General features: G+C 44.7%; 14 non-coding genes and 2 pseudogenes across 14 annotated transcripts; all 16 read right to left on the bottom strand.

The window, feature by feature from the left end:
* Nucleotides 1-908: 908 nt before the first annotated feature.
* On the bottom strand, nt 909-1,099 carry LOC141149176 (U2 spliceosomal RNA). Its single transcript, XR_012245484.1, has one exon. It is a non-coding gene; the product is annotated as a U2 spliceosomal RNA (small nuclear RNA).
* A 1,111-nt stretch (nt 1,100-2,210) lies between these two features.
* On the bottom strand, nt 2,211-2,401 carry LOC141149175 (U2 spliceosomal RNA). The gene has a single exon (XR_012245483.1). It is a non-coding gene; the product is annotated as a U2 spliceosomal RNA (small nuclear RNA).
* Nucleotides 2,402-3,516: 1,115 nt separating this feature from the next.
* LOC141150837 (U2 spliceosomal RNA) lies at nt 3,517-3,703 on the bottom strand. The gene has a single exon (XR_012246935.1). It is a non-coding gene; the product is annotated as a U2 spliceosomal RNA (small nuclear RNA).
* A 706-nt stretch (nt 3,704-4,409) lies between these two features.
* LOC141151178 (U2 spliceosomal RNA) lies at nt 4,410-4,589 on the bottom strand (annotated as a pseudogene).
* A 1,115-nt stretch (nt 4,590-5,704) lies between these two features.
* Nucleotides 5,705-5,895, bottom strand: LOC141149174 (U2 spliceosomal RNA). The gene has a single exon (XR_012245482.1). It is a non-coding gene; the product is annotated as a U2 spliceosomal RNA (small nuclear RNA).
* A 1,115-nt stretch (nt 5,896-7,010) lies between these two features.
* Nucleotides 7,011-7,201, bottom strand: LOC141149173 (U2 spliceosomal RNA). Its single transcript, XR_012245481.1, has one exon. It is a non-coding gene; the product is annotated as a U2 spliceosomal RNA (small nuclear RNA).
* Nucleotides 7,202-8,316: 1,115 nt separating this feature from the next.
* Nucleotides 8,317-8,507, bottom strand: LOC141149172 (U2 spliceosomal RNA). The gene has a single exon (XR_012245480.1). It is a non-coding gene; the product is annotated as a U2 spliceosomal RNA (small nuclear RNA).
* A 1,115-nt stretch (nt 8,508-9,622) lies between these two features.
* On the bottom strand, nt 9,623-9,817 carry LOC141150740 (U2 spliceosomal RNA). The gene has a single exon (XR_012246863.1). It is a non-coding gene; the product is annotated as a U2 spliceosomal RNA (small nuclear RNA).
* A 794-nt stretch (nt 9,818-10,611) lies between these two features.
* Nucleotides 10,612-10,703, bottom strand: LOC141151272 (U2 spliceosomal RNA; annotated as a pseudogene).
* Nucleotides 10,704-11,818: 1,115 nt separating this feature from the next.
* Nucleotides 11,819-12,009, bottom strand: LOC141149640 (U2 spliceosomal RNA). Its single transcript, XR_012245931.1, has one exon. It is a non-coding gene; the product is annotated as a U2 spliceosomal RNA (small nuclear RNA).
* Nucleotides 12,010-13,124: 1,115 nt separating this feature from the next.
* LOC141149171 (U2 spliceosomal RNA) lies at nt 13,125-13,315 on the bottom strand. Its single transcript, XR_012245479.1, has one exon. It is a non-coding gene; the product is annotated as a U2 spliceosomal RNA (small nuclear RNA).
* A 1,109-nt stretch (nt 13,316-14,424) lies between these two features.
* Nucleotides 14,425-14,613, bottom strand: LOC141150481 (U2 spliceosomal RNA). Its single transcript, XR_012246674.1, has one exon. It is a non-coding gene; the product is annotated as a U2 spliceosomal RNA (small nuclear RNA).
* A 6,604-nt stretch (nt 14,614-21,217) lies between these two features.
* On the bottom strand, nt 21,218-21,408 carry LOC141149877 (U2 spliceosomal RNA). The gene has a single exon (XR_012246158.1). It is a non-coding gene; the product is annotated as a U2 spliceosomal RNA (small nuclear RNA).
* Nucleotides 21,409-22,523: 1,115 nt separating this feature from the next.
* LOC141149170 (U2 spliceosomal RNA) lies at nt 22,524-22,714 on the bottom strand. The gene has a single exon (XR_012245478.1). It is a non-coding gene; the product is annotated as a U2 spliceosomal RNA (small nuclear RNA).
* Nucleotides 22,715-23,832: 1,118 nt separating this feature from the next.
* Nucleotides 23,833-24,023, bottom strand: LOC141149169 (U2 spliceosomal RNA). The gene has a single exon (XR_012245477.1). It is a non-coding gene; the product is annotated as a U2 spliceosomal RNA (small nuclear RNA).
* A 1,118-nt stretch (nt 24,024-25,141) lies between these two features.
* On the bottom strand, nt 25,142-25,332 carry LOC141149167 (U2 spliceosomal RNA). Its single transcript, XR_012245475.1, has one exon. It is a non-coding gene; the product is annotated as a U2 spliceosomal RNA (small nuclear RNA).
* Nucleotides 25,333-25,945: the final 613 nt, after the last annotated feature.

The raw sequence follows: 25,945 nt of genomic DNA, 5'->3' as shown, positions 1-25,945 counted from the left end.
GCTGTTCCCACCCGCCTCAACACCGTTGGAAGGGAGGAGAACCAATTAAGGCGGGGGGTGGGGTGGAACGAGCAGCTGTCTACCCTTAGCAGGAGGGCTCCTGATTACATACCTCTCCTGCTGCTGCTGCTGCTGGCTGTCCAGCAGCAGACTGAAGGTGGCTGCTGCTGTGCACAGGTATATAAAGGCTCAGAGCCTATTATGACACGCGCAGCCAGCGTTCCATTGCCACATTCCATCTACTGCAGGCAGGATACCTGGCTGGCTGAATGTTGCTGAGAAGCTCACAGAGACCGCCATAAGCAACAGTTTAACAGAATGCCACAGACTAATCAACCAAACTTTTTGGGTTGGGTTCTCTTTTATAGTCTGCAGGCATTAAATGAAAGAAGTCAGTGTTCCAGCAGAAGGAGACAACGTTTCAGAAAAGGCATTGTAGCAAACCAAAAAAGAAATTTTAAGCGCAGCAGAGTAATCAGCGCACATACCTGTTAGCTCAGGTGAGTTTAAAAGGCTGCTGTTGATAACAAGGGCATTTTCTAAATAGATGGTGTGTGTGCAACAATATACTGAAAGGTCAATTATATTGTGCAGCTTATCTCACCACCTGTAGTTATTTAGGTGAAAGCTCCAAAATGCTTGCCTAATATGTCTGTTTATCCAAAAGGAAGTAAAAAGGGAGAGCTAGAAAGATAGCATTGCATCACATTACATGGCAATGCAATGCACAGTTGCTGAAGTTGAACCAAAATGAGCTTGTAATCTGGCTTCTGCAACTTTGAACATGAAAAATCCAATGAGGAGAAGAAAAGCAAAGCCAAAGAGTCCATCCCAAAATCCGACAAACAAGCAAAATGAACAAAAAACATTGAATTCAATTCTTTCTGATTTTAGAAACTGCATTAAAGAAGGGGTGCACCGGTCCTGGAGATACTGCAATACCAGGTCAATGCGTGGAGTGGACAGAGCAAGCTCTTTTTCCATCTCCCTGTTCTAAAAATCCATTTAATATATGGTCCCCAGATAGGGGACGTATCAGATATTAAACTGATAAGAACAGATACTACACTTGATCTTAGCCAAAAGGCCGAGAAGCGATAACCAGAATTGGTTTCAAACTACGGAGCCACCCAAGGATCCTGAAAAGTCCATTTGTGGAGATGAGCTCCTGGACTCCCGTTAAGAAGACATGTTGTCAACCTCTAGATCCCTTACATGCCTGCACTTTTCGGCTTGCTGCTGCTGCAATCCACGCGTTTTAGATCTGCATAACTCCACCTCTTTAAACACAGCACCTTCACCCCCTGCTGTTCCCACCCGCCTCAACACCGTTGGAAGGGAGGAGAACCAATTAAGGCGGGGGGTGGGGTGGAAGAGCAGCTGTCTACCCTTAGCAGGAGGGCTCCTGATTACATACCTCTCCTGCTGCTGCTGCTGGCTGTCCAGCAGCAGACTGAAGGTGGCTGCTGCTGTGCACAGGTATATAAAGGCTCAGAGCCTATTATGACACGCGCAGCCAGCGTTCCATTGCCACATTCCATCTACTGCAGGCAGGATACCTGGCTGGCTGAATGTCGCTGAGAAGCTCACAGAGACCGCCATAAGCAACAGTTTAACAGAATGCCACAGACTAATCAACCAAACTTTTTGGGTTGGGTTCTCTTTTATAGTCTGCAGGCATTAAATGAAAGAAGTCAGTGTTCCAGCAGAAGTAGACAACGTTTCAGAAAAGGCATTGTAGCAAACCAAAAAAGAAATTTTAAGCGCAGCAGAGTAACCAGCGCACATACCTGTTAGCTCAGGTGAGTTTAAAAGGCTGCTGTTGATAACAAGGGCATTTGCTAAATAGATGGTGTGTGTGCAACAATATACTGAAAGGTCAATTATATTGTGCAGCTTATCTCACCACCTGTAGTTATTTAGGTGAAAGCTCCAAAATGCTTGCCTAATATGTCTGTTTATCCAAAAGGAAGTAAAAAGGTAGAGCTAGAAAGATAGCATTGCATCACATTACATGGCAATGCAATGCACAGTTGCTGAAGTTGAACCAAAATGAGCTTGTAATCTGGCTTCTGCAACTTTGAACATGAAAAATCCAATGAGGAGAAGAAAAGCAAAGCCAAAGAGTCCATCCCAAAATCCGACAAACAAGCAAAATGAACAAAAAACATTGAATTCAATTCTTTCTGATTTTAGAAACTGCATTAAAGAAGGGGTGCACCGGTCCTGGAGATACTGCAATACCAGGTCAATGCGTGGAGTGGACAGAGCAAGCTCTTTTTCCATCTCCCTGTTCTAAAAATCCATTTAATATATGGTCCCCAGATAGGGGACGTATCAGATATTAAACTGATAAGAACAGATACTACACTTGATCTTAGCCAAAAGGCCGAGAAGCGATAACCAGAATTGGTTTCAAACTACGGAGCCACCCAAGGATCCTGAAAAGTCCATTTGTGGAGATGAGCTCCTGGACTCCCGTTAAGAAGACATGTTGTCAACCTCTAGATCCCTTACATGCCTGCACTTTTCGGCTTGCTGCTGCTGCAATCCACGCGTTTTAGATCTGCATAACTCCACCTCTTTAAACACAGCACCTTCACCCCCTGCTGTTCCCACCCGCCTCAACACCGTTGGAAGGGAGGAGAACCAATTAAGGCGGGGGGTGGGGTGGAACGAGCAGCTGTCTACCCTTAGCAGGAGGGCTCCTGATTACATACCTCTCCTGCTGCTGCTGCTGCTGGCTGTCCAGCAGCAGACTGAAGGTGGCTGCTGCTGTGCACAGGTATATAAAGGCTCAGAGCCTATTATGACACGCGCAGCCAGCGTTCCATTGCCACATTCCATCTACTGCAGGCAGGATACCTGGCTGGCTGAATGTCGCTGAGAAGCTCACAGAGACCGCCATAAGCAACAGTTTAACAGAATGCCACAGACTAATCAACCAAACTTTTTGGGTTGGGTTCTCTTTTATAGTCTGCAGGCATTAAATGAAAGAAGTCAGTGTTCCAGCAGAAGGAGACAACGTTTCAGAAAAGGCATTGTAGCAAACCAAAAAAGAAATTTTAAGCGCAGCAGAGTAACCAGCGCACATACCTGTTAGCTCAGGTGAGTTTAAAAGGCTGCTGTTGATAACAAGGGCATTTGCTAAATAGATGGTGTGTGTGCAACAATATACTGAAAGGTCAATTATATTGTGCAGCTTATCTCACCACCTGTAGTTATTTAGGTGAAAGCTCCAAAATGCTTGCCTAATATGTCTGTTTATCCAAAAGGAAGTAAAAAGGGAGAGCTAGAAAGATAGCATTGCATCACATTACATGGCAATGCAATGCACAGTTGCTGAAGTTGAACCAAAATGAGCTTGTAATCTGGCTTCTGCAACTTTGAACATGAAAAATCCAATGAGGAGAAGAAAAGCAAAGCCAAAGAGTCCATCCCAAAATCCGACAAACAAGCAAAATGAACAAAAAACATTGAATTCAATTCTTTCTGATTTTAGAAACTGCATTAAAGAAGGGGTGCACCGGTCCTTTAGATACTGCAATACCAGGTCAATGCGTGGAGTGGACAGAGCAAGCTCTTTTTCCATCTCCCTGTTCTAAAAATCCATTTAATATATGGTCCCCAGATAGGGGACGTATCAGATATTAAACTGATAAGAACAGATTTTTTTTTTTTTTTTTTTTATCGAAAGCCCGAATTCGTGTACAAAACCCGAGTGCGCTTAAAATAGTGACAAGTGCCACAAAAAAAGTGCACTAGGATGCTGGTCTTCTTGAAACCCTCTCCAAAAGGAGAAGGGTCCCCCAAACCATTCCCCGTCCCTCCGAGCCAGAAGGCCACAGCGAGGAACAGGGACAAATAGCCACCTCCAGCCGGAGCCAGAGGCGACCCAATCTTACCCCCAGCACCTGCCCGAGTTCTCACCCGAGCAAGGCACTGGGAGCCAAAGACTGTGCTCCCCTCCCGGAAGAGGGGAGCCAACAACGCTCTCCTCCCGAAAGAGGAGAGCCAGGGGGGTTCAGGGGGGAGCGGAACCTGATGGCCACACACTCCCCCCCTAGACCTGCCAAGAGAGGAACCCGTAAGGGAACCGCATCCCGACAAAATCCTAGTAGGATGTGACACACGTGAATAAGTGGACACACAGTGACAAAGAAATTAAATAAATAGTGAAGGTTTCACAGTATAATACTGCCCGGACCTTCGACCGGGAATTGAAAAATTCCCCATCCTAAGGCCAGAAGGCCCGGAATAAGGGTGTGTGCGAAGAAAGAAAATTTAAAGTGCTTGTGCAAATGTGCCATAAACTCAAGTGGGGTTCCCAATCCCAGTGAGTTAAGGCACCCAAGGGTCACCACTCCTGGGGCACTTCACACTTCGGGCTTTCGATCTTCCCCGGCCCAATGGCGTCGATCCTGGGGGGCCATGCTTTCCACCAGATGACTATATTAGCCACCTGGCGTACCAACAAGCGCCTAAACCCCAGTGTGCATAATGTATCAATCTACTAGGGCGGCCAACATCCAAAACCGCCTTTTCGAAAGATACTACACTTGATCTTAGCCAAAAGGCCGAGAAGCGATAACCAGAATTGGTTTCAAACTACGGAGCCACCCAAGGATCCTGAAAAGTCCATTTGTGGAGATGAGCTCCTGGACTCCCGTTAAGAAGACATGTTGTCAACCTCTAGATCCCTTACATGCCTGCACTTTTCGGCTTGCTGCTGCTGCAATCCACGCGTTTTAGATCTGCATAACTCCACCTCTTTAAACACAGCACCTTCACCCCCTGCTGTTCCCACCCGCCTCAACACCGTTGGAAGGGAGGAGAACCAATTAAGGCGGGGGGTGGGGTGGAACGAGCAGCTGTCTACCCTTAGCAGGAGGGCTCCTGATTACATACCTCTCCTGCTGCTGCTGCTGCTGGCTGTCCAGCAGCAGACTGAAGGTGGCTGCTGCTGTGCACAGGTATATAAAGGCTCAGAGCCTATTATGACACGCGCAGCCAGCGTTCCATTGCCACATTCCATCTACTGCAGGCAGGATACCTGGCTGGCTGAATGTCGCTGAGAAGCTGACAGAGACCGCCATAAGCAACAGTTTAACAGAATGCCACAGACTTATCAACCAAACTTTTTGGGTTGGGTTCTCTTTTATAGTCTGCAGGCATTAAATGAAAGAAGTCAGTGTTCCAGCAGAAGGAGACAACGTTTCAGAAAAGGCATTGTAGCAAACCAAAAAAGAAATTTTAAGCGCAGCAGAGTAACCAGCGCACATACCTGTTAGCTCAGGTGAGTTTAAAAGGCTGCTGTTGATAACAAGGGCATTTGCTAAATAGATGGTGTGTGTGCAACAATATACTGAAAGGTCAATTATATTGTGCAGCTTATCTCACCACCTGTAGTTATTTAGGTGAAAGCTTCAAAATGCTTGCCTAATATGTCTGTTTATCCAAAAGGAAGTAAAAAGGGAGAGCTAGAAAGATAGCATTGCATCACATTACATGGCAATGCAATGCACAGTTGCTGAAGTTGAACCAAAATGAGCTTGTAATCTGGCTTCTGCAACTTTGAACATGAAAAATCCAATGAGGAGAAGAAAAGCAAAGCCAAAGAGTCCATCCCAAAATCCGACAAACAAGCAAAATGAACAAAAAACATTGAATTCAATTCTTTCTCATTTTAGAAACTGCATTAAAGAAGGGGTGCACCGGTCCTGGAGATACTGCAATACCAGGTCAATGCGTGGAGTGGACAGAGCAAGCTCTTTTTCCATCTCCCTGTTCTAAAAATCCATTTAATATATGGTCCCCAGATAGGGGACGTATCAGATATTAAACTGATAAGAACAGATACTACACTTGATCTTAGCCAAAAGGCCGAGAAGCGATAACCAGAATTGGTTTCAAACTACGGAGCCACCCAAGGATCCTGAAATGTCCATTTGTGGAGATGAGCTCCTGGACTCCCGTTAAGAAGACATGTTGTCAACCTCTAGATCCCTTACATGCCTGCACTTTTCGGCTTGCTGCTGCTGCAATCCACGCGTTTTAGATCTGCATAACTCCACCTCTTTAAACACAGCACCTTCACCCCCTGCTGTTCCCACCCGCCTCAACACCGTTGGAAGGGAGGAGAACCAATTAAGGCGGGGGGTGGGGTGGAACGAGCAGCTGTCTACCCTTAGCAGGAGGGCTCCTGATTACATACCTCTCCTGCTGCTGCTGCTGCTGGCTGTCCAGCAGCAGACTGAAGGTGGCTGCTGCTGTGCACAGGTATATAAAGGCTCAGAGCCTATTATGACACGCGCAGCCAGCGTTCCATTGCCACATTCCATCTACTGCAGGCAGGATACCTGGCTGGCTGAATGTCGCTGAGAAGCTCACAGAGACCGCCATAAGCAACAGTTTAACAGAATGCCACAGACTAATCAACCAAACTTTTTGGGTTGGGTTCTCTTTTATAGTCTGCAGGCATTAAATGAAAGAAGTCAGTGTTCCAGCAGAAGGAGACAACGTTTCAGAAAAGGCATTGTAGCAAACCAAAAAAGAAATTTTAAGCGCAGCAGAGTAACCAGCGCACATACCTGTTAGCTCTGGTGAGTTTAAAAGGCTGCTGTTGATAACAAGGGCATTTGTTAAATAGATGGTGTGTGTGCAACAATATACTGAAAGGTCAATTATATTGTGCAGCTTATCTCACCACCTGTAGTTATTTAGGTGAAAGCTCCAAAATGCTTGCCTAATATGTCTGTTTATCCAAAAGGAAGTAAAAAGGGAGAGCTAGAAAGATAGCATTGCATCACATTACATGGCAATGCAATGCACAGTTGCTGAAGTTGAACCAAAATGAGCTTGTAATCTGGCTTCTGCAACTTTGAACATGAAAAATCCAATGAGGAGAAGAAAAGCAAAGCCAAAGAGTCCATCCCAAAATCCGACAAACAAGCAAAATGAACAAAAAACATTGAATTCAATTCTTTCTGATTTTAGAAACTGCATTAAAGAAGGGGTGCACCGGTCCTGGAGATACTGCAATACCAGGTCAATGCGTGGAGTGGACAGAGCAAGCTCTTTTTCCATCTCCCTGTTCTAAAAATCCATTTAATATATGGTCCCCAGATAGGGGACGTATCAGATATTAAACTGATAAGAACAGATACTACACTTGATCTTAGCCAAAAGGCCGAGAAGCGATAACCAGAATTGGTTTCAAACTACGGAGCCACCCAAGGATCCTGAAAAGTCCATTTGTGGAGATGAGCTCCTGGACTCCCGTTAAGAAGACATGTTGTCAACCTCTAGATCCCTTACATGCCTGCACTTTTCGGCTTGCTGCTGCTGCAATCCACGCGTTTTAGATCTGCATAACTCCACCTCTTTAAACACAGCACCTTCACCCCCTGCTGTTCCCACCCGCCTCAACACCGTTGGAAGGGAGGAGAACCAATTAAGGCGGGGGGTGGGGTGGAACGAGCAGCTGTCTACCCTTAGCAGGAGGGCTCCTGATTACATACCTCTCCTGCTGCTGCTGCTGCTGGCTGTCCAGCAGCAGACTGAAGGTGGCTGCTGCTGTGCACAGGTATATAAAGGCTCAGAGCCTATTATGACACGCGCAGCCAGCGTTCCATTGCCACATTCCATCTACTGCAGGCAGGATACCTGGCTGGCTGAATGTCGCTGAGAAGCTCACAGAGACCGCCATAAGCAACAGTTTAACAGAATGCCACAGATTAATCAACCAAACTTTTTGGGTTGGGTTCTCTTTTATAGTCTGCAGGCATTAAATGAAAGAAGTCAGTGTTCCAGCAGAAGGAGACAACGTTTCAGAAAAGGCATTGTAGCAAACCAAAAAAGAAATTTTAAGCGCAGCAGAGTAACCAGCGCACATACCTGTTAGCTCAGGTGAGTTTAAAAGGCTGCTGTTGATAACAAGGGCATTTGCTAAATAGATGGTGTGTGTGCAACAATATACTGAAAGGTCAATTATATTGTGCAGCTTATCTCACCACCTGTAGTTATTTAGGTGAAAGCTCCAAAATGCTTGCCTAATATGTCTGTTTATCCAAAAGGAAGTAAAAAGGGAGAGCTAGAAAGATAGCATTGCATCACATTACATGGCAATGCAATGCACAGTTGCTGAAGTTGAACCAAAATGAGCTTGTAATCTGGCTTCTGCAACTTTGAACATGAAAAATCCAATGAGGAGAAGAAAAGCAAAGCCAAAGAGTCCATCCCAAAATCCGACAAACAAGCAAAATGAACAAAAAACATTGAATTCAATTCTTTCTGATTTTAGAAACTGCATTAAAGAAGGGGTGCACCGGTCCTGGAGATACTGCAATACCAGGTCAATGCGTGGAGTGGACAGAGCAAGCTCTTTTTCCATCTCCCTGTTCTAAAAATCCATTTAATATATGGTCCCCAGATAGGGGACGTATCAGATATTAAACTGATAAGAACAGATACTACACTTGATCTTAGCCAAAAGGCCGAGAAGCGATAACCAGAATTGGTTTCAAACTACGGAGCCACCCAAGGATCCTGAAAAGTCCATTTGTGGAGATGAGCTCCTGGACTCCCGTTAAGAAGACATGTTGTCAACCTCTAGATCCCTTACATGCCTGCACTTTTCGGCTTGCTGCTGCTGCAATCCACGCGTTTTAGATCTGCATAACTCCACCTCTTTAAACACAGCACCTTCACCCCCTGCTGTTCCCACCCGCCTCAACACCGTTGGAAGGGAGGAGAACCAATTAAGGCGGGGGGTGGGGTGGAACGAGCAGCTGTCTACCCTTAGCAGGAGGGCTCCTGATTACATACCTCTCCTGCTGCTGCTGCTGCTGGCTGTCCAGCAGCAGACTGAAGGTGGCTGCTGCTGTGCACAGGTATATAAAGGCTCAGAGCCTATTATGACACGCGCAGCCAGCGTTCCATTGCCACATTCCATCTACTGCAGGCAGGATACCTGGCTGGCTGAATGTCGCTGAGAAGCTCACAGAGACCGCCATAAGCAACAGTTTAACAGAATGCCACAGACTAATCAACCAAACTTTTTGGGTTGGGTTCTCTTTTATAGTCTGCAGGCATTAAATGAAAGAAGTCAGTGTTCCAGCAGAAGGAGACAACGTTTCAGAAAAGGCATTGTAGCAAACCAAAAAAGAAATTTTAAGCGCAGCAGAGTAACCAGCGCACATACCTGTTAGCTCAGGTGAGTTTAAAAGGCTGCTGTTGATAACAAGGGCATTTGCTAAATAGATGGTGTGTGTGCAACAATATACTGAAAGGTCAATTATATTGTGCAGCTTATCTCACCACCTGTAGTTATTTAGGTGAAAGCTCCAAAATGCTTGCCTAATATGTCTGTTTATCCAAAAGGAAGTAAAAAGGGAGAGCTAGAAAGATAGCATTGCATCACATTACATGGCAATGCAATGCACAGTTGCTGAAGTTGAACCAAAATGAGCTTGTAATCTGGCTTCTGCAACTTTGAACATGAAAAATCCAATGAGGAGAAGAAAAGCAAAGCCAAAGAGTCCATCCCAAAATCCGACAAACAAGCAAAATGAACAAAAAACATTGAATTCAATTCTTTCTGATTTTAGAAACTGCATTAAAGAAGGGGTGCACCGGTCCTGGAGATACTGCAATACCAGGTCAATGCGTGGAGTGGACAGAGCAAGCTCTTTTTCCATCTCCCTGTTCTAAAAATCCATTTAATATATGGTCCCCAGATAGGGGACGTATCAGATATTAAACTGATAAGAACAGATTTTTTTTTTTTTTTTTTTTTTTTTTTTTTCGAAAGCCCGAATTCGTGTACAAAACCCGAGTGCGCTTAAAAAAGTGACAAGTGCCACAAAAAAAGTGCACTAGGATGCTGGTCTTCTTGAAACCCTCTCCAAAAGGAGAAGGGTCCCCCAAACCATTCCCCGTCCCTCCGAGCCAGAAGGCCACAGTGAGGAACAGGGACAAATAGCCACCTCCAGCCGGAGCCAGAGGCGACCCAATCTTACCCCCAGCACCTGCCCGAGTTCTCACCCGAGCAAGGCACTGGGAGCCAAAGACTGTGCTCCCCTCCCGGAAGAGGGGAGCCAACAACGCTCTCCTCCCGAAAGAGGAGAGCCAGGGGGGTTCAGGGGGGAGCGGAACCTGATGGCCACACACTCCCCCCCTAGACCTGCCAAGAGAGGAACCCGTAAGGGAACCGCATCCCGACAAATTCCTAGTAGGACGTGACACACGTGAATAAGTGGACACACAGTGACAAAGAAATTAAATAAATAGTGAAGGTTTCACAGTATAATACTGCCCGGACCTTCGAACGGGAATTGAAAAATTCCCCATCCTAAGGCCAGAAGGCCCGGAATAAGGGTGTGTGCGAAGAAAGAAAATTTAAAGTGCTTGTGCAAATGTGCCATAAACTCAAGTGGGGTTCCCAATCCCAGTGAGTTAAGGCACCCCAGGGTCACCACTCCTGGGGCACTTCACACTTCGGGCTTTCGATCTTCCCCGGCCCAATGGCGTCGATCCTGGGGGGCCATGCTTTCCACCAGATGACTATATTAGCCACCTGGCATACTAACAAGCGCCTAAACCCCAGTGTGCATAATGTATCAATCTACTAGGGCGGCCAACATCCAAAACCGCCTTTTCGAAAGATACTACACTTGATCTTAGCCAAAAGGCCGAGAAGCGATAACCAGAATTGGTTTCAAACTACGGAGCCACCCAAGGATCCTGAAAAGTCCATTTGTGGAGATGAGCTCCTGGACTCCCGTTAAGAAGACATGTTGTCAACCTCTAGATCCCTTACATGCCTGCACTTTTCGGCTTGCTGCTGCTGCAATCCACGCGTTTTAGATCTGCATAACTCCACCTCTTTAAACACAGCACCTTCACCCCCTGCTGTTCCCACCCGCCTCAACACCGTTGGAAGGGAGGAGAACCAATTAAGGCGGGGGGTGGGGTGGAACGAGCAGCTGTCTACCCTTAGCAGGAGGGCTCCTGATTACATACCTCTCCTGCTGCTGCTGCTGCTGGCTGTCCAGCAGCAGACTGAAGGTGGCTGCTGCTGTGCACAGGTATATAAAGGCTCAGAGCCTATTATGACACGCGCAGCCAGCGTTCCATTGCAACATTCCATCTACTGCAGGCAGGATACCTGGCTGGCTGAATGTCGCTGAGAAGCTCACAGAGACCGCCATAAGCAACAGTTTAACAGAATGCCACAGACTAATCAACCAAACTTTTTGGGTTGGGTTCTCTTTTATAGTCTGCAGGCATTAAATGAAAGAAGTCAGTGTTCCAGCAGAAGGAGACAACGTTTCAGAAAAGGCATTGTAGCAAACCAAAAAAGAAATTTTAAGCGCAGCAGAGTAACCAGCGCACATACCTGTTAGCTCAGGTGAGTTTAAAAGGCTGCTGTTGATAACAAGGGCATTTGCTAAATAGATGGTGTGTGTGCAACAATATACTGAAAGGTCAATTATATTGTGCAGCTTATCTCACCACCTGTAGTTATTTAGGTGAAAGCTCCAAAATGCTTGCCTAATATGTCTGTTTATCCAAAAGGAAGTAAAAAGGGAGAGCTAGAAAGATAGCATTGCATCACATTACATGGCAATGCAATGCACAGTTGCTGAAGTTGAACCAAAATGAGCTTGTAATCTGGCTTCTGCAACTTTGAACATGAAAAATCCAATGAGGAGAAGAAAAGCAAAGCCAAAGAGTCCATCCCAAAATCCGACAAACAAGCAAAATGAACAAAAAACATTGAATTCAATTCTTTCTGATTTTAGAAACTGCATTAAAGAAGGGGTGCACCGGTCCTGGAGATACTGCAATACCAGGTCAATGCGTGGAGTGGACAGAGCAAGCTCTTTTTCCATCTCCCTGTTCTAAAAATCCATTTAATATATGGTCCCCAGATAGGGGACGTATCAGATATTAAACTGATAAGAACAGATACTACACTTGATCTTAGCCAAAAGGCCGAGAATCGATAACCAGAATTGGTTTCAAACTACGGAGCCACCCAAGGATCCTGAAAAGTCCATTTGTGGAGATGAGCTCCTGGACTCCCGTTAAGAAGACATGTTGTCAACCTCTAGATCCCTTACATGCCTGCACTTTTCGGCTTGCTGCTGCTGCAATCCACGCGTTTTAGATCTGCATAACTCCACCTCTTTAAACACAGCACCTTCACCCCCTGCTGTTCCCACCCGCCTCAACACCGTTGGAAGGGAGGAGAACCAATTAAGGCGGGGGGTGGGGTGGAACGAGCAGCTGTCTACCCTTAGCAGGAGGGCTCCTGATTACATACCTCTCCTGCTGCTGCTGCTGCTGGCTGTCCAGCAGCAGACTGAAGGTGGCTGCTGCTGTGCACAGGTATATAAAGGCTCAGAGCCTATTATGACACGCGCAGCCAGCGTTCCATTGCCACATTCCATCTACTGCAGGCAGGATACCTGGCTGGCTGAATGTCGCTGAGAAGCTCACAGAGACCGCCATAAGCAACAGTTTAACAGAATTCCACAGACTAATCAACCAAACTTTTTGGGTTGGGTTCTCTTTTATAGTCTGCAGGCATTAAATGAAAGAAGTCAGTGTTCCAGCAGAAGGAGACAACGTTTCAGAAAAGGCATTGTAGCAAACCAAAAAAGAAATTTTAAGCGCAGCAGAGTAACCAGCGCACATACCTGTTAGCTCAGGTGAGTTTAAAAGGCTGCTGTTGATAACAAGGGCATTTGCTAAATAGATGGTGTGTGTGCAACAATATACTGAAAGGTCAATTATATTGTGCAGCTTATCTCACCACCTGTAGTTATTTAGGTGAAAGCTCCAAAATGCTTGCCTAATATGTCTGTTTATCCAAAAGGAAGTAAAAAGGGAGAGCTAGAAAGATAGCATTGCATCACATTACATGGCAATGCAATGCACAGTTGCTGAAGTTGAACCAAAATGAGCTTGTAATCTGGCTTCTGCAACTTTGAACATGAAAAATCCAATGAGGAGAAGAAAAGCAAAGCCAAAGAGTCCATCCCAAAATCCGACAAACAAGCAAAATGAACAAAAAACATTGAATTCAATTCTTTCTGATTTTAGAAACTGCATTAAAGAAGGGGTGCACCGGTCCTGGAGATACTGCAATACCAGGTCAATGCGTGGAGTGGACAGAGCAAGCTCTTTTTCCATCTCCCTGTTCTAAAAATCCATTTAATATATGGTCCCCAGATAGGGGACGTATCAGATATTAAACTGATAAGAACAGATACTACACTTGATCTTAGCCAAAAGGCCGAGAAGCGATAACCAGAATTGGTTTCAAACTACGGAGCCACCCAAGGATCCTGAAAAGTCCATTTGTGGAGATGAGCTCCTGGACTCCCGTTAAGAAGACATGTTGTCAACCTCTAGATCCCTTACATGCCTGCACTTTTCGGCTTGCTGCTGCTGCAATCCACGCGTTTTAGATCTGCATAACTCCACCTCTTTAAACACAGCACCTTCACCCCCTGCTGTTCCCACCCGCCTCAACACCGTTGGAAGGGAGGAGAACCAATTAAGGCGGGGGGTGGGGTGGAACGAGCAGCTGTCTACCCTTAGCAGGAGGGCTCCTGATTACATACCTCTCCTGCTGCTGCTGGCTGTCCAGCAGCAGACTGAAGGTGGCTGCTGCTGTGCACAGGTATATAAAGGCTCAGAGCCTATTATGACACGCGCAGCCAGCGTTCCATTGCCACATTCCATCTACTGCAGGCAGGATACCTGGCTGGCTGAATGTCGCTGAGAAGCTCACAGAGACCGCCATAAGCAACAGTTTAACAGAATGCCACAGACTAATCAACCAAACTTTTTGGGTTGGGTTCTCTTTTATAGTCTGCAGGCATTAAATGAAAGAAGTCAGTGTTCCAGCAGAAGGAGACAACGTTTCAGAAAAGGCATTGTAGCAAACCAAAAAAGAAATTTTAAGCGCAGCAGAGTAACCAGCGCACATACCTGTTAGCTCAGGTGAGTTTAAAAGGCTGCTGTTGATAACAAGGGCATTTGCTAAATAGATGGTGTGTGTGCAACAATATACTGAAAGGTCAATTATATTGTGCAGCTTATCTCACCACCTGTAGTTATTTAGGTGAAAGCTCCAAAATGCTTGCCTAATATGTCTGTTTATCCAAAAGGAAGTAAAAAGGGAGAGCTAGAAAGATAGCATTGCATCACATTACATGGCAATGCAATGCACAGTTGCTGAAGTTGAACCAAAATGAGCTTGTAATCTGGCTTCTGCAACTTTGAACATGAAAAATCCAACGAGGAGAAGAAAAGCAAAGCCAAAGAGTCCATCCCAAAATCCGACAAACAAGCAAAATGAACAAAAAACATTGAATTCAATTCTTTCTGATTTTAGAAACTGCATTAAAGAAGGGGTGCACCGGTCCTGGAGATACTGCAATACCAGGTCAATGCGTGGAGTGGACAGAGCAAGCTCTTTTTCCATCTCCCTGTTCTAAAAATCCATTTAATATATGGTCCCCAGATAGGGGACGTATCAGATATTAAACTGATAAGAACAGATAAGGTTTCAACGCAATTTTATTGATTCAAAAGTATATTTACAAAGGTTTTAAAAAAGAACATTTATAACATTACAATAAAATGATAAAACATGATAATAATCAATTCAAGTTTTTTGTAAAAACACAATTTACCATCATAAAACCATTGTAACAATTAAGAAAATCATAATTACAGATGTACTTGGGTTTATTTAATTACCACTAATTGTGTTCCATAATTGTACACACCACATAGAAGCCGCTTCTTTTGCTCCATACAGTTTTTTATCTCTGAGATAGTAAATATACATTTCACTTAAAGCAATTTTTATACAGTCTGTTGAATCAATATGATCATGTTTGAAGAGTAAAATATTTCTAACTTTCCACATGGCATTTTTAAAACAATTAATAATAATCCAGGCAACTCGGAATTGTTTAAAATTTGGACACTTAAAAAGACCATAAAAGACATAAAAGTGATTAAAATCTTTCAGGCCACATGCCCATTTTAAAAGTGGGCCTACCTTTCTCCAAACCTCCTGTGCAAAATGACAATTCCAAAAGAGATGCAATACAGACTCACTTTCCCCGCATATATCTCTTGGACATTTGGCTCTCGCCACCAGCCCCCGCCTATGTTGAAACTCACGGGTAGGGAGGCACTGGTGGACGATAGCCCAGGCAAGGTCCTTGTGTACATTTGCAAGATATTTCCCGTACACATTTCGCCACACCGTTTTGGACCTTGCCTGTGAAAAATTGGAGACAGGAATTGTGTCCTCAGAGTGTCTGCAAGCAATAGATACCTTCCTTTGGTCCCCCAATATATCAGGCTCCAATTCCTGGAGACCTAAAAGTCTGACCGTTTTCTCAAGTATCACATACTGTTTAGGTGGGCACAGGAGCACAGGAGAACTTAAAGGTAGGCTAAACCACCTTTTAAAAATCATTCCTGCTGCATATTTTAAAAAATAACTAAAAATGCCATCAGATTTAAAAACCTTAAAACAGAAGCAGAAATAATTTATATGGAAAAAGGTAAAAAAGTTGGGTACATCTTTACCTCCATTAGATTTACATTTGTACATCAGATCTCTTTTTAACTTTTCCATTTTTGAACCCCATGAAAACATAAAAACAATTCTTGTTACTTTCTTGATTTGTAAATTGGAAGGGGGAAACACCATTGCAACATACAACATAATGGGAATTAAAACAGCTTTAATAATTAAAATTTTACCTTCCATACTAAGGTTCCTTAAATTCCACAATGAGATCTTTTTTTCTATTTTATCCATTGCAGAGTCCCAGTTAGGGTCCCCCTCATTGGCTTGGTTAAAAATAATTCCTAAAATTTTTATGTGATTTTTCTGTATCACTATCCCAGGGGTCAAAGAGGAGTCCCATCCCCCCACATTAAAACAGTCACATTTATCTATATTTAATTTAAAACCTGAGGCTTCACAGAAAAATTGTGTGTTTCTCAATACCCTCCTCAGAGATGTGGAATCTGGACATAGTATGGTAACATCATCCATGTAACTTAGGGCTTTAAGTTGCATACCCCTACTCCCGGGAATAGGTACCCCTTTAATTACTTTATCTTTTCTCAGTATGGTTAATAGTGGTTCCATAACACAGATAAAGAGCAGTGGTGAGAGAGGGCACCCTTGTTTCACCCCTGATAATAGAGGAACCCCCTTCGTTAAAAACCCATTTACAGAAATTTGACTAAAACAAGAATGATATAAAAGCATAATGCGGGTTAAAATTTTCTCTGGAAACGCCATTTTTTTAAGAACCATAAAAAGAAATTCATGCGATACCCTGTCAAAAGCTTTTTCAAAGTCTAAGGATAAAATAGCAAGGTTTTGACTTCTCTCTTTTGAATACCATATGGTATCCCTAATTATGTTGAGGGACTCAGCTATGGTTCTTCCGGGAACACCACATACCTGGTTAGGGTGAATTAATTTGGCTATAAAGGGTTTTAAACGGACTGCAATAAGTTTAGCTAAAATTTTATAATCAAGGTTTAAAAGCGTAATAGGCCGCCAGTTTTTAAGTTGGCTCCTATCCCCTTTTTTATATATTAAAGATACCAGACCTCTCCTCCAAGATGGGGGTAATTTATTAGTATTAAAAGCTTCTTTAAACAATAAAAACATATCGTTCTTTAAAATTCCCCAAAAAGTCAGATAAAACTCAATCGGTAGACCGTCTTCCCCAGGGGCTTTCCCACTGGAGAAACTTTTAAAAATCTGTAAAAGTTCCTCACTGGTGAGATCCCTAGATAAAATACCCTGGTCTAAAATATCTAACTTAAAATCAAGGGAATTAATAGCATACTCTAAAAAGGATGGATCTATAACTTTAGTGTTAAAAAGAAGTTGACAAAAATTAAAAGCTTTTCCTAACATACCCTTAATATCATTTTCACCTTCAAGATTTAGGATTGCGTCCCTCCTCCCCATTACCTTTTTGAAGAAGAATCGGGAGCATTTCTCTCCTTCCTCCAGGTGCTGTACATGGGAGTTAAAAATTATTTGTTTTCCTTTTTCATTAAGAGCATTTTTTATTTCAGACTTAAGATTTGCAATATCATCATCCACATCAATACCAACTTCTTTTAGTTTAAAGAGTACTTGTAATCTCATATTAAAAACATAAAACCACTGCTTTTTCTTTTTTGCTTTCATTTTCCCTGCCTTAATAAAAAATAATTTAATCTTAGGTTTAATGCTCTCCCACCAATCCAGCATCGAGGCGCGGGGGTCTCTCTTTGATTGCCAGCACTGGTAGGCCTGCACAAACCTCTTTTGAATATCAATATCCTCTAGGAGAGTTGTATTTAATCTCCATGGGCCTCTTGAGGTATTTTGTTCCCCTGCTAACTCTAAAAACACAGATAAAACTTTATGATCAGAGAATAAATTAGATAAAAGAAAACATTTACAAGGTTTAAAGGCAGTAGAAGCAAATATGAAATCAATTCTAGAAGAAACTCTTCCATTGGACCATGTAACACCTGGATCCGCCGGCAAGAGTTCCTTCCAGCAGTCCTGTAATCTAAAATCATCAATTAAACTTTTCAACAAATAGGAGGTACGGTCTTTACGATTCACATCCCCACCCTGCCGGGATTCCCCATCACGTAAACAATTAAAATCTCCTCCCACTAGCAGGGGGGTTGACCCAACACAAAATAATGGCAATATTTCAAGTAAATCCGCCCTTTCCTGCTTCCCAGGAGGAGCGTACACATTTAATAAACGTAAAGAAAGTCCATTAAAAACAAGATGTATTAAAATAGCTCTGCCAGGTATAATTTCAGTCACAGATTGAATGATGGTAGAATGTCCACGGCAAAGTAGTCCAACTCCGGCAGCACGACAGTCATTAGCACCGGACCACACAGAAGCGCCCAGTTTCCAGTCTTCTTTTAAGTCCTTATAATTTAAATTACTCTGTATACCACATTCTTGTAGAAAGCAGAAATCAAAGTCCAATGTCTCTAAATAAGAAAATAAAGCAGCCCTACGTGTAGGGCTCTTTAGGGACCTCACATTTAGTGAGGAGATTTTAAGAGGAACAGACATTAAGAAGAATCAGGATCTGAAGATGGGAAGAAGTCAATACACGGCACCTCCTCCTCCGCATCTCCAGGGGTCAGGATTTGTTTAATATTACCGGGATCTGAAGCAGGCAAAAAGGCATCATCCACTTTTGGCTCCTCATCTGGACCTCGACATCCGTGTTTTCTTTGGATATCAGGTTGCTTTACGTCCTCCCGTTGTCTTTTCAGAGGCTGGGAGCTGTCCATCTTTTCCAAGTCCTGTGCATCTGCAGTCCTCATGGCGGTCTGGTCTATGGAACGGGTGTCATCCCTCTGGGTCGTCTTGTCCTCTGGTCTGGTCACGGAACTACTGCGACTTCTGGTTCGAGGACCAGGGCTCGACTGGGTCTTAGCCGGGTCCTTTTTACTTCGCGCCCTAGAGGTCTCTCTATCCGACACACTGGTTGATCGATTAAGGAGCGTACCCTTTTTGCCCTTACCCAAGATCACCGATGATGGTGTGGCGAATCTGGGTGCTTGCTTAATCGGGGTACTAGAGGTCTCCTCAGTTCCACATAATGCCGGTGGTGCATTCATGCTGGATGAGGACCCTTCCTCTTGACTCTGAGATACGGCAACATCTAGAGCCAGAACATCGATCAATTCCACAGAGAGCGAACCCTCGGTTAATCTTATGGAACCCCTACGACCGTCCTTCTGTGGAACTACCAGCGGGCCCTCTGGCGGAGCCGTTGAAGGATTTGTTCCGGACCCGTCAGCGTGCGCCAACCCAGGTCCAGGGGCAGGTGTAGTAATACTCCCTCCGAAGTATTCTTGGATAGTCAGTTGACCTGACTTAAACATGTCATATGTTTTTGACTTTTTGCTCGGACAATTCCTGAAGGCGTGACCTGCCTTCCCACATAGGTTACATACGATCTCAGAGTCACACGTAGCGGAGGTGTGCCCACTCTTACCGCACTTGTTGCAAAAGACTACATGAGCCCTTGTACAATTTTCTCGTGTATGCCCATATTCATGGCAATTCCGGCATTGAAGGGGCATTCCTGGGTAGCGTAGGAATCCCCTGACATTACCAATGGCAAAATTAGCAGGCGGGTGGTGAAGACCACCAATGCCGCTCTGATCTGGATGGAACTTCACCAGGTATTTCCTCTTCCCATTCCAGAAGCACTGGGAGTTGAGGATATCATGTGAGAAGCGCACTGACTTGCAGTAACGCTTCAAAAAGGTTTCGATATCGCCCTCAGAGACGAATGGGCTGTACATGAAGATCACCAAGGGTACTTCCTCTTCACCGTACAGGAAGTCAAAGCTCAGCCCGTTCAGTCTCTCATCGTCCTTGTCCGCAACCATCAGTGCTGCATGGATATTATCACAGCATGATTTAGCCATAAAGGAAATGGTATATCGCCCACGGAATTCCTGATCGTAAAGACACAGGATCTTATCTCGCTCCAGGTGGAAGAACCCAAAAAGAATCTCATGCACGATGTACTGCAGATTCTTCTCATGGCGCTGGCATTCATCCACCATGATTCTAATGGACTGTCGCAGTGGAGTCTCCCCCACCGCAAATCCAAAAGAAAAAGGCATTTTCGGCCCTCAGGGACTAAGCCCTACCCCAATAGTAACAAGGGAATGAATCCCACAAAAGCAGGAACAAACCCAAGACCGAGGGAGGGGTACCCCAAGAACTTACACAGCCCACTAAGCGATAAAGCTCAGCAAAGGAAAACGCCCTTATTTCCTCGGGTCGCCCCGAAGACAAGACGCGATCGCTCCCCGTTGTCCGGGGACTAAGCCGACCTGCCAATAGCTGCAAGGGGGTGAAGCTCCCTCCGTTAAGAGAGAGCGATCCCCCAAGGCCAACAAGTCGGGTACCCCAGGCACCTCCTAGCCGAGACCAAGGCAGCAACCGTTAGATCACTGCACCTGATCTTAGCCAAAAGGCCGAGAAGCGATAACCAGAATTGGTTTCAAACTACGGAGCCACCCAAGGATCCTGAAAAGTCCATTTGTGGAGATGAGCTCCTGGACTCCCGTTAAGAAGACATGTTGTCAACCTCTAGATCCCTTACATGCCTGCACTTTTCGGCTTGCTGCTGCTGCAATCCACGCATTTTAGATCTGCATAACTCCACCTCTTTAAACACAGCACCTTCACCCCCTGCTGTTCCCACCCGCCTCAACACCGTTGGAAGGGAGGAGAACCAATTAAGGCGGGGGTGGGGTGGAACGAGCAGCTGTCTACCCTTAGCAGGAGGGCTCCTGATTACATACCTCTCCTGCTGCTGCTGCTGCTGGCTGTCCAGCAGCAGACTGAAGGTGGCTGCTGCTGTGCACAGGTATATAAAGGCTCAGAGCCTATTATGACACGCGCAGCCAGCGTTCCATTGCCACATTCCATCTACTGCAGGCAGGATACCTGGCTGGCTGAATGTCGCTGAGAAGCTCACAGAGACCGCCATAAGCAACAGTTTAACAGAATGCCACAGACTAATCAACCAAACTTTTTGGGTTGGGTTCTCTTTTATAGTCTGCAGGCATTAAATGAAAGAAGTCAGTGTTCCAGCAGAAGGAGACAACGTTTCAGAAAAGGCATTGTAGCAAACCAAAAAAGAAATTTTAAGCGCAGCAGAGTAACCAGCGCACATACCTGTTAGCTCAGGTGAGTTTAAAAGGCTGCTGTTGATAACAAGGGCATTTGCTAAATAGATGGTGTGTGTGCAACAATATACTGAAAGGTCAATTATATTGTGCAGCTTATCTCACCACCTGTAGTTATTTAGGTGAAAGCTCCAAAATGCTTGCCTAATATGTCTGTTTATCCAAAAGGAAGTAAAAAGGGAGAGCTAGAAAGATAGCATTGCATCACATTACATGGCAATGCAATGCACAGTTGCTGAAGTTGAACCAAAATGAGCTTGTAATCTGGCTTCTGCAACTTTGAACATGAAAAATCCAATGAGGAGAAGAAAAGCAAAGCCAAAGAGTCCATCCCAAAATCCGACAAACAAGCAAAATGAACAAAAAACATTGAATTCAATTCTTTCTGATTTTAGAAACTGCATTAAAGAAGGGGTGCACCGGTCCTGGAGATACTGCAATACCAGGTCAATGCGTGGAGTGGACAGAGCAAGCTCTTTTTCCATCTCCCTGTTCTAAAAATCCATTTAATATATGGTCCCCAGATAGGGGACGTATCAGATATTAAACTGATAAGAACAGATACTACACTTGATCTTAACCAAAAGGCCGAGAAGCGATAACCAGAATTGGTTTCAAACTACGGAGCCACCCAAGGATCCTGAAAAGTCCATTTGTGGAGATGAGCTCCTGGACTCCCGTTAAGAAGACATGTTGTCAACCTCTAGATCCCTTACATGCCTGCACTTTTCGGCTTGCTGCTGCTGCAATCCACGCGTTTTAGATCTGCATAACTCCACCTCTTTAAACACAGCACCTTCACCCCCTGCTGTTCCCACCCGCCTCAACACCGTTGGAAGGGAGGAGAACCAATTAAGGCGGGGGGTGGGGTGGAACGAGCAGCTGTCTACCCTTAGCAGGAGGGCTCCTGATTACATACCTCTCCTGCTGCTGCTGCTGCTGGCTGTCCAGCAGCAGACTGAAGGTGGCTGCTGCTGTGCACAGGTATATAAAGGCTCAGAGCCTATTATGACACGCGCAGCCAGCGTTCCATTGCCACATTCCATCTACTGCAGGCAGGATACCTGGCTGGCTGAATGTCGCTGAGAAGCTCACAGAGACCGCCATAAGCAACAGTTTAACAGAATGCCACAGACTAATCAACCAAACTTTTTGGGTTGGGTTCTCTTTTATAGTCTGCAGGCATTAAATGAAAGAAGTCAGTGTTCCAGCAGAAGGAGACAACGTTTCAGAAAAGGCATTGTAGCAAACCAAAAAAGAAATTTTAAGCGCAGCAGAGTAACCAGCGCACATACCTGTTAGCTCAGGTGAGTTTAAAAGGCTGCTGTTGATAACAAGGGCATTTGCTAAATAGATGGTGTGTGTGCAACAATATACTGAAAGGTCAATTATATTGTGCAGCTTATCTCACCACCTGTAGTTATTTAGGTGAAAGCTCCAAAATGCTTGCCTAATATGTCTGTTTATCCAAAAGGAAGTAAAAAGGGAGAGCTAGAAAGATAGCATTGCATCACATTACATGGCAATGCAATGCACAGTTGCTGAAGTTGAACCAAAATGAGCTTGTAATCTGGCTTCTGCAACTTTGAACATGAAAAATCCAATGAGGAGAAGAAAAGCAAAGCCAAAGAGTCCATCCCAAAATCCGACAAACAAGCAAAATGAACAAAAAACATTGAATTCAATTCTTTCTGATTTTAGAAACTGCATTAAAGAAGGGGTGCACCGGTCCTGGAGATACTGCAATACCAGGTCAATGCGTGGAGTGGACAGAGCAAGCTCTTTTTCCATCTCCCTGTTCTAAAAATCCATTTAATATATGGTCCCCAGATAGGGGACGTATCAGATATTAAACTGATAAGAACAGATACTACACTTGATCTTAGCCAAAAGGCCGAGAAGCGATAACCAGAATTGGTTTCAAACTACGGAGCCACCCAAGGATCCTGAAAAGTCCATTTGTGGAGATGAGCTCCTGGACTCCCGTTAAGAAGACATGTTGTCAACCTCTAGATCCCTTACATGCCTGCACTTTTCGGCTTGCTGCTGCTGCAATCCACGCGTTTTAGATCTGCATAACTCCACCTCTTTAAACACAGCACCTTCACCCCCTGCTGTTCCCACCCGCCTCAACACCGTTGGAAGGGAGGAGAACCAATTAAGGCGGGGGGTGGGGTGGAACGAGCAGCTGTCTACCCTTAGCAGGAGGGCTCCTGATTACATACCTCTCCTGCTGCTGCTGCTGCTGCTGGCTGTCCAGCAGCAGACTGAAGGTGGCTGCTGCTGTGCACAGGTATATAAAGGCTCAGAGCCTATTATGACACGCGCAGCCAGCGTTCTATTGCCACATTCCATCTACTGCAGGCAGGATACCTGGCTGGCTGAATGTCGCTGAGAAGCTCACAGAGACCGCCATAAGCAACAGTTTAACAGAATGCCACAGACTAATCAACCAAACTTTTTGGGTTGGGTTCTCTTTTATAGTCTGCAGGCATTAAATGAAAGAAGTCAGTGTTCCAGCAGAAGGAGACAACGTTTCAGAAAAGGCATTGTAGCAAACCAAAAAAGAAATTTTAAGCGCAGCAGAGTAACCAGCGCACATACCTGTTAGCTCAGGTGAGTTTAAAAGGCTGCTGTTGATAACAAGGGCATTTGCTAAATAGATGGTGTGTGTGCAACAATATACTGAAAGGTCAATTATATTGTGCAGCTTATCTCACCACCTGTAGTTATTTAGGTGAAAGCTCCAAAATGCTTGCCTAATATGTCTGTTTATCCAAAAGGAAGTAAAAAGGGAGAGCTAGAAAGATAGCATTGCATCACATTACATGGCAATGCAATGCACAGTTGCTGAAGTTGAACCAAAATGAGCTTGTAATCTGGCTTCTGCAACTTTGAACATGAAAAATCCAATGAGGAGAAGAAAAGCAAAGCCAAAGAGTCCATCCCAAAATCCGACAAACAAGCAAAATGAACAAAAAACATTGAATTCAATTCTTTCTGATTTTAGAAACTGCATTAAAGAAGGGGTGCACCGGTCCTGGAGATACTGCAATACCAGGTCAATGCGTGGAGTGGACAGAGCAAGCTCTTTTTCCATCTCCCTGTTCTAAAAATCCATTTAATATATGGTCCCCAGATAGGGGACGTATCAGATATTAAACTGATAAGAACAGATACTACACTTGATCTTAGCCAAAAGGCCGAGAAGCGATAACCAGAATTGGTTTCAAACTACGGAGCCACCCAAGGATCCTGAAAAGTCCATTTGTGGAGATGAGCTCCTGGACTCCCGTTAAGAAGACATGTTGTCAACCTCTAGATCCCTTACATGCCTGCACTTTTCGGCTTGCTGCTGCTGCAATCCACGCGTTTTAGATCTGCATAACTCCACCTCTTTAAACACAGCACCTTCACCCCCTGCTGTTCCCACCCGCCTCAACACCGTTGGAAGGGAGGAGAACCAATTAAGGCGGGGGGTGGGGTGGAACGAGCAGCTGTCTACCCTTAGCAGGAGGGCTCCTGATTACATACCTCTCCTGCTGCTGCTGCTGCTGCTGGCTGTCCAGCAGCAGACTGAAGGTGGCTGCTGCTGTGCACAGGTATATAAAGGCTCAGAGCCTATTATGACACGCGCAGCCAGCGTTCCATTGCCACATTCCATCTACTGCAGGCAGGATACCTGGCTGGCTGAATGTCGCTGAGAAGCTCACAGAGACCGCCATAAGCAACAGTTTAACAGAATGCCACAGACTAATCAACCAAACTTTTTGGGTTGGGTTCTCTTTTATAGTCTGCAGGCATTAAATGAAAGAAGTCAGTGTTCCAGCAGAAGGAGACAACGTTTCAGAAAAGGCATTGTAGCAAACCAAAAAAGAAATTTTAAGCGCAGCAGAGTAACCAGCGCACATACCTGTTAGCTCAGGTGAGTTTAAAAGGCTGCTGTTGATAACAAGGGCATTTGCTAAATAGATGGTGTGTGTGCAACAATATACTGAAAGGTCAATTATATTGTGCAGCTTATCTCACCACCTGTAGTTATTTAGGTGAAAGCTCCAAAATGCTTGCCTAATATGTCTGTTTATCCAAAAGGAAGTAAAAAGGGAGAGCTAGAAAGATAGCATTGCATCACATTACATGGCAATGCAATGCACAGTTGCTGAAGTTGAACCAAAATGAGCTTGTAATCTGGCTTCTGCAACTTTGAACATGAAAAATCCAATGAGGAGAAGAAAAGCAAAGCCAAAGAGTCCATCCCAAAATCCGACAAACAAGCAAAATGAACAAAAAACATTGAATTCAATTCTTTCTGATTTTAGAAACTGCATTAAAGAAGGGGTGCACCGGTCCTGGAGATACTGCAATACCAGGTCAATGCGTGGAGTGGACAGAGCAAGCTCTTTTTCCATCTCCCTGTTCTAAAAATCCATTTAATATATGGTCCCCAGATAGGGGACGTATCAGATATTAAACTGATAAGAACAGATACTACACTTGATCTTAGCCAAAAGGCCGAGAAGCGATAACCAGAATTGGTTTCAAACTACGGAGCCACCCAAGGATCCTGAAAAGTCCATTTGTGGAGATGAGCTCCTGGACTCCCGTTAAGAAGACATGTTGTCAACCTCTAGATCCCTTACATGCCTGCACTTTTCGGCTTGCTGCTGCTGCAATCCACGCGTTTTAGATCTGCATAACTCCACCTCTTTAAACACAGCACCTTCACCCCCTGCTGTTCCCACCCGCCTCAACACCGTTGGAAGGGAGGAGAACCAATTAAGGCGGGGGGTGGGGTGGAACGAGCAGCTGTCTACCCTTAGCAGGAGGGCTCCTGATTACATACCTCTCCTGCTGCTGCTGCTGCTGGCTGTCCAGCAGCAGACTGAAGGTGGCTGCTGCTGTGCACAGGTATATAAAGGCTCAGAGCCTATTATGACACGCGCAGCCAGCGTTCCATTGCCACATTCCATCTACTGCAGGCAGGATACCTGGCTGGCTGAATGTCGCTGAGAAGCTCACAGAGACCGCCATAAGCAACAGTTTAACAGAATGCCACAGACTAATCAACCAAACTTTTTGGGTTGGGTTCTCTTTTATAGTCTGCAGGCATTAAATGAAAGAAGTCAGTGTTCCAGCA

This window comes from Phyllobates terribilis, unplaced genomic scaffold (assembly GCF_046119375.1).
Source record: "Phyllobates terribilis strain yellow unplaced genomic scaffold, ASM4611937v1 Scaffold_5__5_contigs__length_657084704, whole genome shotgun sequence".
Taxonomy (NCBI): Eukaryota; Metazoa; Chordata; class Amphibia; order Anura; family Dendrobatidae; genus Phyllobates; species Phyllobates terribilis.
The sequence above is the reverse complement of the archived record's forward strand: the minus strand, read 5'-3'. Positions and strand labels throughout refer to the sequence as shown.